The 19,546-nt window shown below is 50.9% G+C and overlaps 1 protein-coding gene across 1 annotated transcript in view; it reads right to left on the reverse strand.

Moving 5' to 3' along the window:
- CMTM4 (CKLF like MARVEL transmembrane domain containing 4) overlaps positions 1–19,546 on the reverse strand; it is a 659,789-nt gene that overhangs the window by 405,092 nt on the left and 235,151 nt on the right. The window lies entirely within an intron of this gene.

The raw sequence follows: 19,546 nt of genomic DNA on the forward strand, positions 1-19,546 counted from the left end.
AGAGATGACCTCTGGCACAGACTTGGGTGGCACATCGTAGAAAACAGCACCTTCAGGTCTCTTCCAAGTTTACTCCCAACATTTGACAAGTTCAGGCCTCATGGCAAACGAGGACCTTGGAACTTCTGGTCTCGAAAACGCACAATTTTACTCTGTGGTACTTTTGCTTCTTTAAAAGAATGTCAGGATACATTTTCGTATGTTTTTCAATACAAAACAATTGCAAAACATTTCAAAACAAATATTAACCAAGACACGAGTACCTTTAGGGAAACATTGCGTGTTGGCACACAGGTATTCTCTTTATGTTTCAAAGGTGCAGCCTCACATCTACACGTGCTACCATCATATGCCAAGTGCAGCCTCAAATGTCTCGGTTCCCCATGCAATGCTAGTTAATGCCTCATTTGCATGGTGCAGTAACCACGTCAATGTGCAGAATTGCATGCCTAGATGCTGCCAACATATTCCACTCAATGCCTCAAATGCTGCCGTAATGTAATCCAATGCCAGTTAAAGCCTGATATGCATGGTAGTTACCACACGTAAGCTGCAGACTCCTATCCGGTTGCTGGCATCTTATGCCATTCACAGCCTTGGATGGCAATACAAGTCATCTAATCTAGTTAATGCTTCATATATTTGGTACAGACACCATATGCTACCCCCCACACCCCAGTGCTGTCTCCAAACCATGCCCCTCTCCCCCACTGTCAAATCACTTCCTTGTCCACATGAGCGCAAACCCTTTCCTGTAAAAGAATCCCAACTTTAGGCTTCTGTGGGAGTCTTGAGTTCCCGATTTTCACCCTTTCTTCTTCCCACGTGCACATCTGCAATGCCCTGCTTTTGAAGTTGGAGCAGGAAGAAGAGTTCACCCTTTTCCCTTCCCTAGCTCCTCCCACTGAGAAATATTGTACCATTTATCATGCCCCCATCTACATTTTGCAATAGCAATAACGTCCTCTTCAGTCATTGAACGAGTAATCATACTACCATCAGTTATTGTATGGTTTTCGTAGCATGCATCAATTGTTACATCACAACCCCATCAGCTATTGTGCCCGTAATCATAACCACATTTACTCTCCCAAGTAATCATGCCATTGATTATTAAAGCAATAGAACCCGAGGAAAGGGGGGCATTAGAAGTCCGGTTAGTGTCAGTTACAAGCCTGAGCGAAGCAATGCTTTAACATAAGCCACGGGGCATTACCAGACCGGTAATTTCCCCCCCCCCCCACTCCAAGGGATCTATTGCCATTAGTAACCTGCCACGTTGTACAGGGTACTAAATAGCATTGTTTCCTCCCCAAGTTGTGAAACAGCGAGGAAGCCATTAGGCAACTACAGGGGGTAGGAGGGGGCAAATGGGCACTATGGATCGGGAAGAAGGGACACCATGTAGTCACTTCTCCCTTTCAATGACAGCCATTAAAAATATATTTTAAAAAAGTAAACAAGGAAAATGGGCGCCATGAACAGAGTGAAGGGACTAAACATAGTGGCAAGTCAGAGAAAGGGAAGGAACTTCAAGGGACCCATTGGGCATAAAGGGAGCAGGTAAGTCTTTGTCAGGCTGGCAACGACCTGGCGAGGGCCAATCAGATCCATTGCTACAGATCACCAGGTACTCATTTACAGTCATCATTTCCTATTATTTACTGTGACTTTCACACATATCAGCTGTGGCAGGTATCATTCTAGTGCCAGAATGATCCCCATCACATAGTTATTGTGCTAGTAATCTTGCAAGTAACAATGTGCCAGTAACATTAACCCACCAGCTGTAATCATACAACCTTCACTTATTCTTGCATTAATCAAGACCCCCCATATTATGCTGGTAATCCTAACCTTTCAATTATTATCCCACTAATCATACCGCCATCAGTTATGGTGCTAGTAATCCTACCCCCTTCAGATAATGTGCCATAAATCAGATCACCATCAGTTATGGTACTGGTAATTATGGCCCTCATCAGCGATTGTGGTTATGGTAATCCTACTCAAATCAATTATGGTAACCAGACCCCATCATCTATCGAGCCAGTAGTTATATCAGTAGTGCCTTGGATTGTATAGCCATCAATTCTGGTGCCAGGCAGTTAGTGTATTGTATTACTCTGCCAGGAAACAGACCCCATCAGTGGTGCCATCAGACCACTATGCGTTATAATAAATCACACTCATCGATTATTGCTGCAATAATCATGCCTCACCGCCCCATCAGTTATTATGCCAGTAACACTCCTCCCCACTCCCCTCAGTTACTCTAGCAGCAATCATACCACCATCAGCTATGATGCCAGGATCATGCCATTATGCCATTTTCCAACAATGGCAGGCCAGAATTTGCACATAGCCTCAACAGGATGTTCAGCAGGGAATGGTTTTGTCCACATAACTACAGAAAGCAATACACTTTTTCTGTGCATGTATAGCTCAGCAGGCGCTCAATTCTACATTTGGCTTGTGGTATTTGCAGCATGATTCCCATGTACATCGGCCTAATCGCCCTCATTCACGAGCCTATAAAGTCTGAACCGTTGCAGGCCTCTGAAGTTCATCGCAAAGTGCACCTGTTATAAACGACATAGTAAAGGTAGTCCTTAAGAGCACGTTTTACTCCGCTTTATTGCTTGGGAGCAAAGAACACAAAATGCAAATCCATATCTTTAGCCCTGGACAGCAGAACAAACACTCCCTGCAGATTTGCAGTACAAACATATATTATGCAAACCATTGGGATTTGGTTAATGACGTGAAACAAAATGTGCAGGAATTTGAATTTCTTATTAAGAATTAATTCAATCGAAAACCCTTAACAGTCAAAATGTAGGGTCTCTCTAGCAACATGAAATGACAGGTCTACGGAGTCCATGATTGCAAGAAATTCCCCAAGTATCATTTATTTTCAATTTTGCACCTGCTAAGTCTACTTAAACGACCCTGGACTACCTCGCCTAAAAATGTGATAGCAGGCCGGAATAACGACGGCTGGATGAATGGCATCACATGCATCTATTCTTGGAGCAACGTAAACAGTATATGAACATGCTGCTTTAGATAAAGCAGAACTTCTCCTTAAACGGTCTTTTGCCACCATTATGTCGTCAGAACGACAATGGACAGGTAGTTTAGCAGGTTTTTCGTAGATTTCAATCCATTTAGCGTGCCATTTATTTAATGAAGGTAAGTAATGTGGCTTTTACCCCCACTGTGGAGGGCGGATATGGCCAGTAACTGCCCACCCGTCCGAACCTAGGTAGGCCTGACCAAAGCAAGGGCCTCAGCAAGGGCTGTGGGCTGATACTGGCCATGGCTGTCCCCTTAAGTGGGGTGAAAGCCATTTGCACCCCTGGGTGTAAGCGGAGTGCAAATATCCCCCCCCCCCAAATCAGGAAATTGGCATCACTTGAGCAGCCAATCTCGAAGAAAAAGAAATGCCTACTGCCATAGGGAAAAAGGACTAAGTCCCTTTTATTTTTCTAAGGTGTCCGGAAGCAGTAGGAGTGCCAGGTCCGGAGCACAAAGCTCCGGTCCAGCATGTAATTGGAGAGGGAGCTGGTGGGGAAGGGGTTGGGTTTGTTATGGGGGCTGTGAGAAACCAGAGAGTGTCTCACCCGCTAGTCACTGGGGATCTCTCTCAGGGGGCCAGGGCACAGCCATCGCCTTTGGATCCAGACCCTGGGGGTGGACCAGTGAGGGAGGATCACCTGGGCGAGGGGTCTTCGGGGAGTGAGGAGTGGGGGTGAGGCAGCCGATGGTGAACCATGGTATTCCCCCTTTTTTGTTCATCAAACCCATCCTATTTTTTCGGATTCACTGAGGTCCGAACTCCACCCCCCCTTTTTACACACACAACCAACCCCCCCCGCTCGAGGAAGAGGGTGACTGAGTAACAAGGCTAACTTTCATACATTGCACTGGATATGTCCCATTAATCGGGTCAGGCAAAGTCAGGCACTTGACTTAATCTGCATACACCCGATACCAATTAACTCTCCTCACATGGATAAAAGGCAGAACCTAGAGACACTGAGCAAGGCAGAACACTAGTACAAGCAGCATTTCCGGGGCAAAGGCAAACCTACCGAAGCAGAGGGACGGACCAAGGTACGAGAGCAGCGGGTCGAAAACCCCAAGAGTTCCCTACTGGAGATTGTTGCCTCCGACAGACTGTGAAAAACACATGGATAAGGCCAGATCCCGATCAGAAAGCTGCATTGTGTTTCAAGGACACAAGCAACCCTCCCAGGTGAACGGCAGAGTTGGGGAGGAGAGGTCAAGCCTGTGGTACCAACCTTGACTTGTGAATTGGAAATCGTAAAACCAAGAAACGCACAGCTGGTGAGTTGGCAAGCGACCTGCGGGTCCGTTGTGTGTTAAAGACTGAAGTGGCAACATTATATTGCAAGTGAAGGCTGCATGAGTGTGGATGAGACACGAACAATGGCAGACCTGTGAATGAACGTTGAAATAAGTACAGCTGTGAAATCAGCGGTACTGAGTAACAGTGGTCCGGTGAAAGGAAGTAGGCCACTCGAAAGTCTCAGTGAAAGGTGCATTGTTTGTAACAATAAAGCATAGTAAGCAAAATTAACTCAGAGAGAAGGGGAGAGTGAAAGTTGAAACTTGAACCGTTAGTCGAAGTGGTCCTGCAGAGGTCTATAAAGAAAGCCACGCACATTCGAAAGTAGTCTGAGCCCGACTGAGGTGGACCCAAAGTGTAATACGCTTGGGAAAGGAAGCCCTCGTGCAAGTCTTGTTGAACAGTGTTTTTGAGGTCAGATCCAGACACAGAGGGACCAACGTAAACTTTTGTTTTGAAGGAGTTTGAGCCCAACAGAGGGGAACTAATGTGAACTTTTTGTCAAATATTGTTTGAAAGGCTGAGAAGAGCCATTTTAATGTGGAAGGCCTGGTGAGCCTCAATCCACGTCTTGAACTGCTCATGTGTTGAAACCACGAGCCTGAGTGTCATGCTGCCTACAGGGATCGCCTTACTCTGTGTGGTCTAATGTGGGGAGGAGAGCTGATTCAGCCACATTTATTCTTTTGAAACTGATTTTTGCTTTACATATTTCTCCTTTATAGACTTTTTGTACAAGAGATAGGGAAGGCATTATGTTTTGTTAGCATAGGCTATTTTGATTTGACGGACTGCACTAGGACTGTTTTGTTTACCGTTTGATGGTCAAGACTACTCCCATCTTAGTTATAGGGCAAAGTAGGAGTTCTTCCAACACCAGAAACTTCAATAAAGATTTTACAAATTGTGTCAGTGTCCTACTTTTGACCTACTTGTGACACCATGCCTTCCCTACAGGGGCGGGTGCGCAACAGGGAGAGGGCTCCCTGTTGTATCCCCACATTCAAAAAAAAAATAGATGGCGCCACCCGGGGAAGGGCTTCTGGCGGGAACAACCGGTGTAGGATGTATATTCTCTCCCGCTGTTCCAGCCACCTGATTGGCTGAGCACCGTTCCTCGGGCCTGTGAGCAGACAGGGTAAGGGGTGGGTGTATGGGAAAGTGAAAGGGTGGAGGGCAAGGAGTAAGTCAAGTTGGGAATCCTCTGTTACTTTTAGGATCATCCTCCCACCAATAATTTGTTCACACAACATCCTGTGCTACAACTACGCCGACGACACTCCACTAATTCTAAAACTCCTGAACTCAAAAACCAACTCCTGACGTGACCTAGCCTCGTGCCTCATCGACATAGAACTCTGGATGACCCAAAGCCACCTCCTGTTAAACCCCGCCAAGACAGAAATCATGGTATGTGGCAACTCCGAACTCCTTCCGCACCCACTACCCTGGCCATCCGCCATGGGCAACTCACCGACCCCCTCCAACTCAGTGAAAAATCTTGGATGCACCCTAGACTCTGACCTAACACTCTCGCGCCAAGTCAACGTCGTCTCAAAATCCTGTCACTACCACCTTAAAACCCTTAGGCGCATCTTTCCATATCTCTCCTTTCCCAACAGACTCTCTGCTGTCCAATCAATCATTATATCAAGACTGGACTACGCAAACCCCCTATACCTCGGAGTTCATGCGTACCAACTGAATAAACTCCAAAGAGCACAAAACGCGGCAGCCAAATTGCTACTTGCGCTCGGCCCAAGGGACCACATCTCCCCATCCCTTAAGACTCTGCACTGGCTTCCAGTAGCCCGAAGAGTGACCTTCAAAACTTTGTGCATCTCACATCGAGCACTGCATAAAACTGGACCTCAATATCTTCAAGACAAGCTAAAACCCTACCACCCCCCACGCACCCTAAGATCAAGCTCAGCCGGTCTCCTAGTCATACCAAAGACAAACTCAATCAGATTAGGCGGATCATCTTTCTCAGCCTTGGCGCCCACGCTATGGAACTCACTCCCACCCCACATCTGCTTAACTGAGGACTTAATGTCTTTCCGCAAACTGCTGATAACCTGGCTCTTCCCCTAAAACCAACCCGTACCAAATTAACCCAAAGAGACCAACACCAACTCAAGGACACTAATCCATCAAACCACCTGATATGAGAAACTAACGGTTAACAACCCTAATATAAACTAGATGGGCAAACAGAATTAAACGAATAAAGTAGATCGAAGCTGTGAAGAGATTAATAATTAATATGTGAAGCGGATGAGTATGTAGAGCACATGAGTTTGGATAACAGATGAATATGGAAGTACGGAGAGCGTGTAGGTCGCTGGAGCAGATGAATGTATAGAGCGGATGAATGTATAGAGCGGATGAATGTATAGAGCGGATGAATGTATAGAGCGGATGAGTCTATAGAGCGGATGAGTCTATAGTGCCGACGAATGTACATGGCGGATAAATATATAGAACGGACAAGTGGATAGAGCTGACGAATGGATAGAGCGAACAATGGATAGATCGGATGAGTGGCTAGAGCGGATGAATGTATAGAGCGGATGAATGTATAGAGCGGATGAATGTATAGAGCGGATGAATGTATAGAGCGGACGAGCAGATAGAGTAGATGAGCGGATAGAGTGGATAGAGTAGATGAGCGGATAGAGTGGATAGAGTGGATAAGGGTACAGTGAGGATGAGTGTACAGAACAGTTCAAAGTATAGAACAGATGAGTAGAGATGAATATATGGAACAGCATATTGCTGCCGATTGCGTGTAAAGCACAAGTACCTAAAGCCTATGAGTGCGGGGAGCAGATGAATGCCTAAAGGGGACGAGAGCGTAGAGGGGGCGAGCGCGTAGAGGGGGCGAGCGCGTAGAGGAGAGTAGATGGAGCGGAAGAGTGGATAGAGCGGATTAGTAGATGAGCGGATAGAGCGGATGAGCTAATTGAGCGGAAAGAGCTGATGAGCGGATGAGCTAATTGAGTGGATAGAGCGGATGAGTAGTTAAGTGTACAGTGAAGATGAGTGGACAGAACGGACGAAGGCATTGAGCAGATGAGTGTAGAGATGAATATATGGAACAAGATATTGCCGTTGAATGCATGTAAAGCACGAGTGCTTAGGAGGGGCAGAGTGCGGAGAGCGGATGAATACGCAGAGGGGCCGAGTGCGGAGAGCGGATGAATACGGAGAGGGGCCGAGTGCGGAGAGGGGCCGAGTGCGGAAAACAGGTGAATGCATAGTGCATGTGAGGACATAAAGCAGATGAATGCCAGATGGAACGAGTTCCATGGATGTGTGCGTAGAGTAGACGAGATCGTAGAGCGAACAAGCACCGACTGCATCCAATACTGATGAGTGCGTAGAATGGATGAATGCGTAGAGCTGCAGAATGCGTAAGACATAGGACAGACAGGAATGCATGCCGGGGGCAGACAGGAGGAGGGGACAAACAGGAGTCCATGCGTGACGCAGACACGAATGCATGCGTGGGGCAGACAGGAGCACATGCGTGGGGCAGACAGGAGCACATGCGTGGGGCAGACAGGAGCACATGCGTGGGGCAGACAGAAGCGCGCAGAGGGGCGAGCCGGAATGCATGAGGGCGTGGAAAGGACCAGAGTGTATAGAGCAGAATAGGATGCATGGAGTGGATAGGAGTGCACGGAACGGACTGGAGCGCATAGAACTGCGTGACGTATATAGTATGGTTTGGAACGCAGAGAACGTTTGAAAGGCCATACAACCCATCATATCACATCACCACGCTTACTCCACATCATTCCAAGTAAACACTGCTGGTTACTCACCGCCCAGCCAGGCGTTCTCCTCAGGCCTAATGCAGCCACTTCCGGTCTGGATAAATCCTGCCAGAACACACACATGCTCCTGATCTCCCAACCACCACACCTACGGCTAAGAATCAGCTATTACACGGACACTGCACGAGCTGCACACATACTCTGTGCTCACACGCACCCTTTGACTCTCTACTCTCTCTACTAATCTGAACTTCGGTTCCCAAGGGCGTACAACCTACCAGCGCCTTCAGACCATACCAATGGTATATAAGGCGCTATATAAATGCAAAATAATATTATATTTAACATTAACAGGCCCTGTACTGTTAGGACTTGGGGCAGATAATATTCATATAACAGTGTGTCCTAATAGTCCCATTCAATCACATCTTAAATTCTTGTATCATTCAAAAATTCTAAACTTAGTATTCAATATGTATTTCCCTCAATTTTTTGTTATCCAATGATTCAATAACTGACTCTTTCTGTCTGGCTTTTTTCATTGCCCAAACCAAAACCAAAAAAGGAAAAAAGAGAAACAGGTTATGTGAATACTTTAAAAGGAGAGTACCTTTAAACAAAACGTTTAGACATATTTCATATGACGTCGCCCTCATTATGGGTGTTTTAGTCCCATCCAATGGGACCTCGAGAAGTAAGCTCCGCCTCCCCAGCTCTTCCTCAGATTCTGAACAATCATGCTGGACCTTGTTTTGGCATCGGATGGCCTTTACCTGGCCGGGGTGGATGGAGAACGCATGTGAATCTATGAAAGATACCAATGCTGGAGAACAGGAGTTACAGGTAAGCAACTTACTCCTTCTCCAGCATTGGATCTTTCATAGATTCACATGCTGTGAATAAGTTACATAGCAGTGTAGAAAACCAGGCAAAGGGAACTCCTAACTATTGGAAGAGACACTGCAGAACTGCTCTCCCAGTCTGCACATCTGCTGCATGCTGCTTGTCCAAGCAGTAGTGCTTGGGAAACGTGTGGGTCACCCTCCATGCTGCCGCCTGGAAGATGTCCATGAGAGGCACTCGTGCCCACTGGGCTGCCGATGCTGCCCTGGCTTTTGTGGAATGTGCCTGGGGCATGCCTCTGAACACTCTGCCCGCTTTTGTGTGGGAGAACGAGGTAGCCGACGTGATCAACATGGACACACTCTGCTTGGCTATAGTTTTACCCCTGTTTGCAGGCCCGAAATCCACAAAGAGTTGATTGATGTCCTGAAAGACTTGGTTCTGTCCAGGTAGTACTTGATGGCTCTCTACATCCAAGGAATGTAACGCCTTTCTGCCTGCATAGAGGCTTCTGGAAAAAACAAAGACAATGCTAGGTTTGCATTGTTGTGAAATTCTGTGGGAACCTTTGGAATGAACCTTGGACTGGTCATGAGGAACACCTTATCACTGGAAGTGCAGGTAGGATTAGTTTATTTGCCAATGCCTGTAGCTCCGATACCCTTCGTGCTGACGTGATTGCCACTAGGAAGGCCACCTTCAAGGAGATGTATTTTATACTGTCCGTGGCCATTAGCTCGAATGTTTTTTTCATGAGCTCTGCAAGGACTTTGTTGAGATTATAGTCTTTCGGGGATTGTCTTAGTTGGAGGGAAAAAACCTAAAGAGCCCTTTTAGGGAATGCTTCACTAGCCTGTCGCTGAACAGGGACGAGGAACTTCTTTTCCTTGTATACCTGGAGATGGCGGCCAAGTGTTCTTTGATGGATGAATAACAGATCTTGCTTTGCCAACAAGAGTAAGTAAGAGAGAAGGTGCTCTGGGGTCACGTCGAGTGGCTCGAGAGTTTGCTGCCCTTGGCACCAGTTGCAGAACTCTTTCCACATCGAGGATGTCTTTACAGTCTTGCGGGATTGAAAGCTGGCCAAATTCTACAATATCAGGAGCCATGCTGTTAACTGCAGGGATTGCGGGTCATGATGTAGGACCCTCCCGTTGCCCTGAGAAATGATGGCTGGTTGCCTCGGTAGCCTTATTGGCCATTCCGCCGACAATTGGAGTACCAAGTTTGACATGGCCAATTCAGTGCAATGAGAAAGATTTTGCAAGGGTACTTCATGATCATCTGAATTGTTCAGTGCAACACCGTTGTGGGGGGAAATACGTATGCAAACAGGTTCATACATGAGAATGAGAATGCATCCCCTTTGGACCCCTTCTGTGGATATCTGTTTGCAAAGTCTGGGCATTTTTTTGCTGTCAGCTGAGGCAAACAGGTCGATGGATGAATGACCCTACCTATCAAACACTTTCTGCAGTTGAAGTTGGTTGATTTCCCATTTGTGTGACCGCAGACTGTCTGCTGAGGCCGTCCACTATATTGTTTTGTTCTCCCAGTAGGCTGAGCTTCCTGAGACAGCGTTGGGGACCGTGTTCCCCCTCGTGTCCCGATATAAAACATTGCTGTTGTGTTGTCCGTGAGTAATTTGACTGTGCCCCCTCGGAGAACCAAAAGGAAGGATTTGAGGGCCCAACGTACCGCCCACAACTCCAGCACATTGATGTGTAACTTTGTCTCTAGTGCCGATCACAGTCCCTTTATGTGCAAGCGATCGACATGCGCTCTCCATCCCATCATCGAGGAGTCTGTGACCAGCATCTTTTGGCAACTTCATTCCTGGAACGGACATCCCTTTGTAAGGGTGTCTGTTTTTTCACCTTTGCAGTTTTTGTACAATGTCCGGGATTATGCGGATTTTGTCCTCCCACGTTCCTGCCAACTGTGACCAGTTCACGGCTATGAACTCCTGTAGGGGCTGCAACCTGCAGTTGGGAATGAGTAGGATGCACAATGACATGGTGTCTAGCAGGCGCATGCACTGGCGCACCGAGGCATACCGTTCGGGTTTGAACCTTAGGATGAAGGAGGAGTGTGTATATACGCTGAATTGAGGGACACACCTACGTGGCAAAGTGCGCTCCCAGGAATACCAAGTTCTTGGATGGCTGCAAAGAAGGTTTATTTGTAGTTTATGGAGAACCCCAAGGATTGGAGTGACTGTACAGTTTCCAACATGGTGTGTTGGGCAATGGAGTGTGTTGGCGCTATCACAAGCCAGTCTAAATACGTATAGACGTGGTGACCTTTTCTGCAAAGGCTTGCCACGATGGGCGCTAGGCATTTGGTAAAGGTTCTTGTGGCTGACTTCAGGCCGAATGGAAGTACTCAGAACTGGTAATGGGTGTTGTAAACCACAAACCTTAGATATTTAGTGTGTTTGGGGTGGATAAGGATGTGCAAATACGCATCCTGCAGGTCTAGGGACCCCAGGAAGTTGTGTTGTTGAATGCCTCTGATCACCTGCTGTAGCGTTACCATCTGGAATTTTTGACTTTAGATGAACTTGCTGCGCAGGTCCAGTATCGGAAACCACTCGCCGTCCTGCTTTTTCACTACAAAGTACCTTGAGTACATTCCTTGTCCTTTCTATTGTTTTGGCACTTTTTCTATTGCCTTTTTTATTATCATCAGTTTGACCTATTGGAGGAGGGCCTTTAGATGCCCTTGTGTGTGTGTGTGTGTGTGTGTGTGTGTGTTTGTGTTGGACAGTTCTGTGAATTCAAGCAGGTGACCATAGGTGACTGTAGAACCCATCTGTCTGTAGTTATGCAGTGCCACTGAACACAATTGGACACGTTGCAGCCCCACCTTGCCCTGTGCCGAGGGTGTAGTCATGGCAACTGCTTTCCTGGTCTTCCTTCGTGGTTTGCTGGCGAAGTCTTCATTTGTTGTATCCCCGGAATTACTTCTTGTATCCCTGAGAGTAGTATGCCCCTTTGTATTAAGATCGACTACCCCTATATGAGGAGGTGGAGTGGTTTCTCCCTTTTTTTTCTCCCCTGGAAGCTGGTGAGCGGCCAGGCCACATCAGTGTCTGCCTTTATTGTGTTGTCTATCTTTGGGCCAAAGATATCATCCCCCCTCAAAGGGCATGTCTATTACATTGTGTTGTACGTCAGGCCTGAAATCTGTACACTGCAACCAGCCCGGTCTTCTCATCACCACTTTGTTTCTGATATGTTTAAAACCGGTTTTGGCCAGATCTACCGCTATATCGATGTTGTGGTTACCTGCTTCTTCACCTTCCCGTAAAATTGCTGTTGCTTCGTTCTTTTTATCTTCAGGCAGGGGCTCGATTAGTGGGGCCATTCTGTGACATTTCCCAGTCGTAACGTGACATTATTGCAAGCAAGTTAGCCCTTTTCATTGTTTTCGACCCAACTGTTCTGACCACCCTCCCGAAGGCATCTAGTTTTCAGCCTTCATTCTCCCGCGGCACAGTGCACTTTTGTGCTTGCAAATGGGCTTTCCTACTTGCAGCCGCTGACACCACAAATTCTGCTGTGGGTTGAGAAGTGATGTATTTAGGTGTGGACTCTGGTGCCTTAAACCTCTTCTCCCATATGTGAACGGGTGCTTTAGTGTACACAAACCAATTTCTTCAAACATGGACTACTAAAATTGGGATGGACACTACCAACCTCTTTTTTACCCCTGTGGTCGAAAAGGAAATATTTGTTTTCTCCTCTGTTGGGATCAGGCTAAATTCCTGACAGGCTTTAGAGAGAGTGGTGTGAAACGCCCTTATGTCGTCTGGCGGTGAAGGGTTTGGTGTTCTTCCTGTGGATCATCCACTGTGGTGTCTGTGTCCCAATCAGCATTAGAGGGAGACGCCGTTGTGGTAGAGTTGGTGTCTTGCGGGTTGTCAGTGTCTGTATCAGGAGGTTTGCCCTCCTCCTGTTCCCTGTCCCTGATAATGGGCAAGGGCGGGTGCACGATCACTGGCTTTGGAAGCAGTATAGGCTGTGGAGCTGTATGCTGTTTTGCGGAGTCTCCATGCTTAGCCTTTAGGTGTTGGCAGGACCCTTCAGATCTGTGCGATGATCTTGACCTTGCAGGTGACGTTGCACGGATGGGGGATCTGGACCTGGCCCTGGCCCTGGCTGGTGACTCCTGTCTGGACGCGGACAGCGACATAAGTGGACTGTGGTCTTGACCCCATAGAGGACCTGATTAGCAACTCTACTGGTGAGACTGGTCGACGTTCCCTAGTTGGTAACATATTTCATGATGTTACATCACTGTATATAAGTTATTAATAATGCCTCTTAAGATATCAAAGAAGGAACAAGTTACTTACCTGTAACTGTTGTTCTCCAGCATGGGTCTGGCATGGATTCACATGCTAATGAATATTCCCCGTCGTCAGGCTGGGAATCCTCGGTAAAGAAAAAACCAGTATCAGTTTCGTTTCTGATCTGTCTTTCGTAGTAGTAACCAATCACTGGTCTCTGCGTCATACTGACCACAGCCAATGACTGCCCTCTACCTAAGCACCGCCTCTGGCAGCCATCTTCAGATTTGGAAGCACGTGAAGTGGCAGTATGACCAAGTGAAGAGCCGCAGAGGGGTAGGCGGGAGGGTTCGCATGTGAGTCCATGCCAGACCCATGCTGGAGAACAACAGTTACAGGTAAGTAACTTGTTCCTTCTCCAGCATGGGGTCTGGCATGGATTCACATGCTCATGAATAAAGAATACATAGCAGTACACACATGCACAACCACGGGAGGTGGCAAAGGCTCAACATTAAGCAGTACAGCAAACTCAACATTAAGCATCTTACCTCCTCACCAGGCTCACCTCAGGCGAACAGGTTGCGCAGCACTGCTTGGCCGACCCTGGACTCCTCCCTGGAATCCCGATCGACGCAGTAGAATTTCGTGAAGGTGTGCGTCGACCTCCACGTAGCAGCCCTGCATATGTCCAGCAGGGGCACACCAGAAAGGAACGCCGTGGTAGCTGCGATCGCTCTGGTGGAATGGGCTCTCGGACGGCCAGGCAGCGGTCGGTTTGCCAACCGATGACAGTACATGATACAGCCGGAGAGCCATCTGGAAATGGAAGCCTTCGAGAGAGCCTTCCCCTGATTGACAGGTCCAAAGTTCACAAAGAGTTGTGACGTCTTCCGAAAACACTTCGTGCGGTCCACTTAGAACTTCAGCGAGTGCAAAGTCCTCTCAGCCGGCGACGAAGGCGACGGGAAGAACACAGGCAACACCAAGGGTTCGTTGAGATGGAAGTCCGACGGTACCTTGGGCATGAAGGAGGGGTGCGTCCTGAGCACTACCCTCGTGTCGTGAAAAGTCAAGTACGGGGCCTTGCAGGAAAGGGCCTGGATCTCTCCCACCCGTCGTGCGGAGGTGATGGCCACAAGAAACGCTGTTTTCCACGACAGAAACTTCAACGGGGCCGAGTGCAGAGGCTCGAACGGAGGTCCCATGAGCTTGGTCAGCACCACGTTGAGCTCCCACGCCGGGGCCGGCGCCTTCACCGACGGGAACGATCTGAACAGTCCCTTCATGAACTCTTTCACCAGACGATGAGACCACAAGGACGTCCGGCCCGTGGTTCTGGTGTATCGGGAGATCGCAGCAAGATGAATCTTGATGGACGCGTGTGCCAGTCCAGCTTTGGCCAGCGTCAGCAGGTACGGCAGTACCTGGGGAGCCATAATCCGTAGAGGGTTAATCTTCTGTGCGTGGCACCAGACAGAGAACCTCTTCCATTTGTGTCCGTAGCATTTAAGAGTCGAGGACGCCCTGGCCTTTGCAAGAACCTCTCTGCAGTCGGCCGGTATGTCATATCCTCCAAACTCTAGCGCTGCAGGAGCCAGGCCTGCAAGTTCAGCGATTTCGGGTCGTGGTGGAGGATGGCGCCTCCTTCCATGGAGAGTAGATCCGCGTCCACCGGCATCTCGATTGGCGGGGACGCTGACAAGTCCAGAAGGTCCGGGAACCATATCTGCCTCGGCCACGCAGGTGCGACGAGGATCATCCTGCACCGTGACCTCTTAAGCTGGTTGACGAGCCGGATTAGCAGTGGCAAAGGAGGGAACGCGTAGAGGAACAGGCCCTCCCAGGGGAACGAGAAAGCATCGCCCATGCTCCTCGCCTGGGGAAACCTGCTGGCGAACCTCCGGCACTTGGAGTTCGTCGCCGTCGCGAACAGGTCGATCTGGGGTGTGCCCCACCGTCGGAAGAGGCGATCCACTAGATCCTGCCGTAGTTCCCACTCGTGGCACGAGCGCAGCTCCCTGCTGAGTGAGTCGGCGATGGTGTTTTTTATCCCTGCCAGATGAAACGGCACCAGAAACATCCTTTGGGCGATGGCCCAATGCCACAGGTCCTGCGCCTCCTTGGACAGCGCTGGGGACCTGGTTCCGCCCGGTTTCCTGATGTAAAACATGGTGGTGGTGTTGTCGGTGAAGATCCCCACCACCTTGCCCTTGAGGGACGGAAGGAAGGACCTGAGGGCCCAGAACACTGCACGGAGCTCCAGGATGTTGATATGGAGGGACTTCTCCGTCGGGAGCCAAAGGCCTCTCGCGTGCAGATTTTCGGTGTGCGCTCCCCACCCTTCCAGGGAGGCATCCGTGGTCACTGTCTCTTGGTGGTCTGGGGTCTGGAAGTCCATGCCCGCCGTCAGCGGCGCGCGGTTGCCCCACCACCGGACCGCTCGGCGGAAACTCTCGTCGAGTGTGATCCTCTCCTCGAAGCCGCCCGTCGTTTGGATCCAGCGCGCGTCCAGGAACTCCTGCAACGGGCGCATCCGGAGCCTGCACATGGGAACGAGGTAGATGCAAGAAGACATCATTCCGAGGAGGGACTTGATGGACCTCACACCTTGGCCGCGTCGGAAACCAACATCCGCTGTACCTTGCCCAGGATGGACCTGGTCCTTTCCTCCGACGGGGAGGCCAGAAGGGACACTGTGTCGAGCTTCGCTCCCAGAAACAGTGCGTTTTGCGCGGGTACCAGGTGGGACTTGGCGTAGTTCACGGAGAATCCCAGGTCCGTGAGAAGTTGGACGGTCCTTGCCGTGTGCTCCACGGCGAGCTCCCTCGTCTTGGCTCGGATGAGCCAGTCGTCCAGGTAGGGGTAGACGTGGATCCCCTCGCGGCGCAGCTGCGCCGCCACGTGTGCAAGGCACTTGGTGAATACCCTGGGTGCCGACCGTAGTCCGAAGGGGAGGGCTTTGAACTGGTAGTGACGCCCTTGGACCACAAACCTGAGGAATTTTCGGTGCCCCTTTAGGATGGGAATATGGAAGTAGGCATCCTCCAAATCCAACGACGACAGGAAGTCTCCTTCCTCCAGCTGCCCCAGGACGTGCTGGAGGGTGACCATCCGGAACTTCTGCGCCTTGATGAACTTGTTCAGACGTCGCAGGTCTAGGATGGGGCGCCATCCTCCCGTCTTCTTCTTCACGAGGAAGTATCTCGAGTAAACTCCGGAGCCCCGAAGCCTCTTTGGGACGAGTTCGATGGCGCCCTTCCTGAGCATCGCCTTTACCTCCAGGAGAAGCTGAGGGACGTGAAGCTCTTTCCTGGCCACGGGGGGGACGCGCGGGCACCTTCTTTGAAACTCGAGCGCGTGGCCCCGGGCTAAGGCGTCCAGCACCCAACGGTCGGTGGAGATGGACTCCCACACGCTGACGAAGCTCGCCAGCCGGCCTCCCACCGGGGTGCTTCGGTGGGGGCCCGACCCCACGGCCGGTTCAATCCTGTTTCGACAAGGCTTTGCCGCCTTCACCTCCTTGGCGACGACGGCGGGGTCCGCCAGACTTGCCTCGTCCTCTGTAGGCCTCCTGAGACGACGAGCGGGCCGCTTGACGGTAGGTGGAGAAACCGCCGCCGGAACCTTTGGAGGCGCCCTTGCCTCCGCTGCTCCGAAAGGGCGTCCGTCGTTGCTGCAGAACCCCAAGGGCCCGGGCCGTCTCAGTGTCCGCTTTAATGGCCTGAAGGGAATCGTCCACTGTTTTCCCAAACAGGTTGTTCCCATCGAACGGCATGTCCAGGACTCTGGTCTGTACGTCTTGACGGAAGTCCGTAGCCTTGAGCCATCCACGCCGCCTAAGGCACACGCCGTTGCCCAACTGGCGAAACCCAGTGTCGGCGATGTCCGTCGCAATAGTGATGGCGTGGTCCGACGCCACCTCACCTTCCTGTAGGATCTCCAGGGCATCCGCCCTCTTGTCGTCCGGTAGGAAGTCCAGCAGGGGAGCCAGTTTGTACCATAGCTCCCTGTCGTAGCGGGCCACGATAGCCAAGGCGTTGGCCGCTTTAATCGTCGTCGCTGCAGACGAGATGACCCTGCGTCCCATAGCGTCCAATTTCTTTTCCTCGCCGTCCGGTGGGGAAGTCGATGTGGAGGCCGCACCCCCCCCCGCTTTCTTCCTGGGCGCCGCGGAGACGACGGAGTCCGGGGTAGGCTGCGCCCGGAGGCACAGGGGGGCCGCGTCCGGGACCCGGTACTTCTTCTCGTACCGGTCCCTTCTAGCTGGCGTCGTGGAAGGGTTCTTGAGGAGGGCGAGGCCCTCATCCCAAATGTCGTCCAGTAGAGGCACCGCGAGGACCGTCTTCCTCTTGGCCTCGCGCCGTTGATAAAGGAATCCTTCCTTTTTCTTCTCCTCATGGCAGAGTTGGAAAAGCTCGGATGCCCTGGCGATCATGGAGTGGAACGATCCAATCTCGTCGGGCGGAGAAGCCCTGGTGGGAGGTGACGACGGTAGATCCTCGTCGTATACCTCGTCGTCCGTACCCGTCGCTGCCGTGTCAGTCCCCGTATCATCCCCTCGGGTGGACGGGGAGGAGGGCTGGACGGGGCGCGACGGCTGAAAAGGAGGTGGAGGGTGAATCCTTCTTTTCTTGGGCGGGGGAGCACCAGAAGGTCCCGGATCCCCCGACGGGAGAGGTTCCTCCGTCGGCAACGGTAGTCTCGTCCTTATCTCTGAACATAAGGACTGTATAGCCAACAAAATGGCCGCCGAGTTGTCTTGCGGCGCTGGCAGAGGGGAATCCGACGGGCGATCAGGGGCCCCGTCGGCACCCTCGACGGGATCCATCCACGATGTCGTCGTCACCTTCGTCGGGATCCATCCCGACGGGCCGGTCTTCTTCCACGCCAAGGCCGTGGCTTAAGACCTCAACCAGCTCCTCCTCCGAGGTTGAGGCCGAATCTACGACGACGCCCTGCCCCCCCTTTTTCTTCCCCGCCGGGGATTTCACGGGGGTCCTATCGATGGGCACAAAAGAGGACTCCCTCCGAGGTGGCAGGGAGACTCTGAGCCCCGAGGTCACCACCACTGGTGTAGCCTCTACAGGCTGAGCCAGGGCCGCCGCGACAGTATCGATAGAGGGCTTGGCCGGATGGATTAAGGCCTTCACCACCTTAGGTGCGCTCACCGCCTTATCCTTGAGGGGGGGGGACACTGCCTCGCTCCCCCTCCGATGGGGCCTTCGAGCTCGACCGGGGCCTCTCCAGGAGCTTCGCCGGGTGCTCGCCCTTCCTCTTACCCGACCCAGAGCGTTGGCTCGTGGCTGAAGGTGCCGGGGAGGGTGCGCCCTGCCTGGCGCCCGTAGAGCCCGACCGTTCGGCGCTCCCGGTGCCAGCGGACTCGCGGTGCTTGGCCTTGTGTTGGACCCCCGTCGCCAGGGCGTCCTCAAAGGTCTTAGAAGACCGCTCGGATTTCTTCCTCTTCTTCTCGCCTGACGGGCTCTTCCCTTCCAGCCAGTTGGCGAGACGTTGATGGCGGTCCTTCATGGTCCGCTCCGACATATTGCCGCAAAACGCACAGTCCTTCTCCACGTGCGTCTTGTCCTCATGTAAGCAGTAGAGACAAAAGGAGTGTTCGTCCTCCTTAAAGACGTTCTGCAGCTGGCATCCAGGGCAGATCCTGAACAGCTTTCCGGGCGTCGAGCTTCCCTTCTCCTGGGCCATGTCCGGGCCTGAGAAACTTCTGGAGTCCTCCAAAAGCGTAGCTCGACGAAATCTTCACCCTTGAGGGGCGCAGACGAATCCGACACGGGTCCCCGTTGATCGGATGGAGAGTCGGTGGAGCTTGAGGCTCTTTTGACCGAAAAAACGAAGTTTTTGAGAAAAAACGTGCAAAAAATAGCACTAACGCTCGAGAGCAATAGCACGAGGATCCCAACACATGAACGTGCGGTAAAAATCTGAAGATGGCTGCCAGAGGCGGTGCTTAGGTAGAGGGCAGTCATTGGCTGTGGTCAGTATGACGCAGAGACCAGTGATTGGTTACTACTACGAAAGACAGATCAGAAACGAAACTGATACTGGTTTTTTCTTTACCGAGGATTCCCAGCCTGACGACGGGGAATATTCATGAGCATGTGAATCCATGCCAGACCCCATGCTGGAGAACTATAAACCTCCTTTAACACTATCTTCTGCAGCACATACTAATGTGTGTTAGCAGCAGCACATTCTGGGGTTGCATGTCATGGTTGAATTGCCTAGGGCAAT

The sequence above is a fragment of the Ambystoma mexicanum genome, chromosome 1p (assembly GCF_040938575.1).
Source record: "Ambystoma mexicanum isolate Mex_15411 chromosome 1p, UKY_AmexF1_1, whole genome shotgun sequence".
NCBI lineage: Eukaryota > Metazoa > Chordata > Amphibia > Caudata > Ambystomatidae > Ambystoma > Ambystoma mexicanum.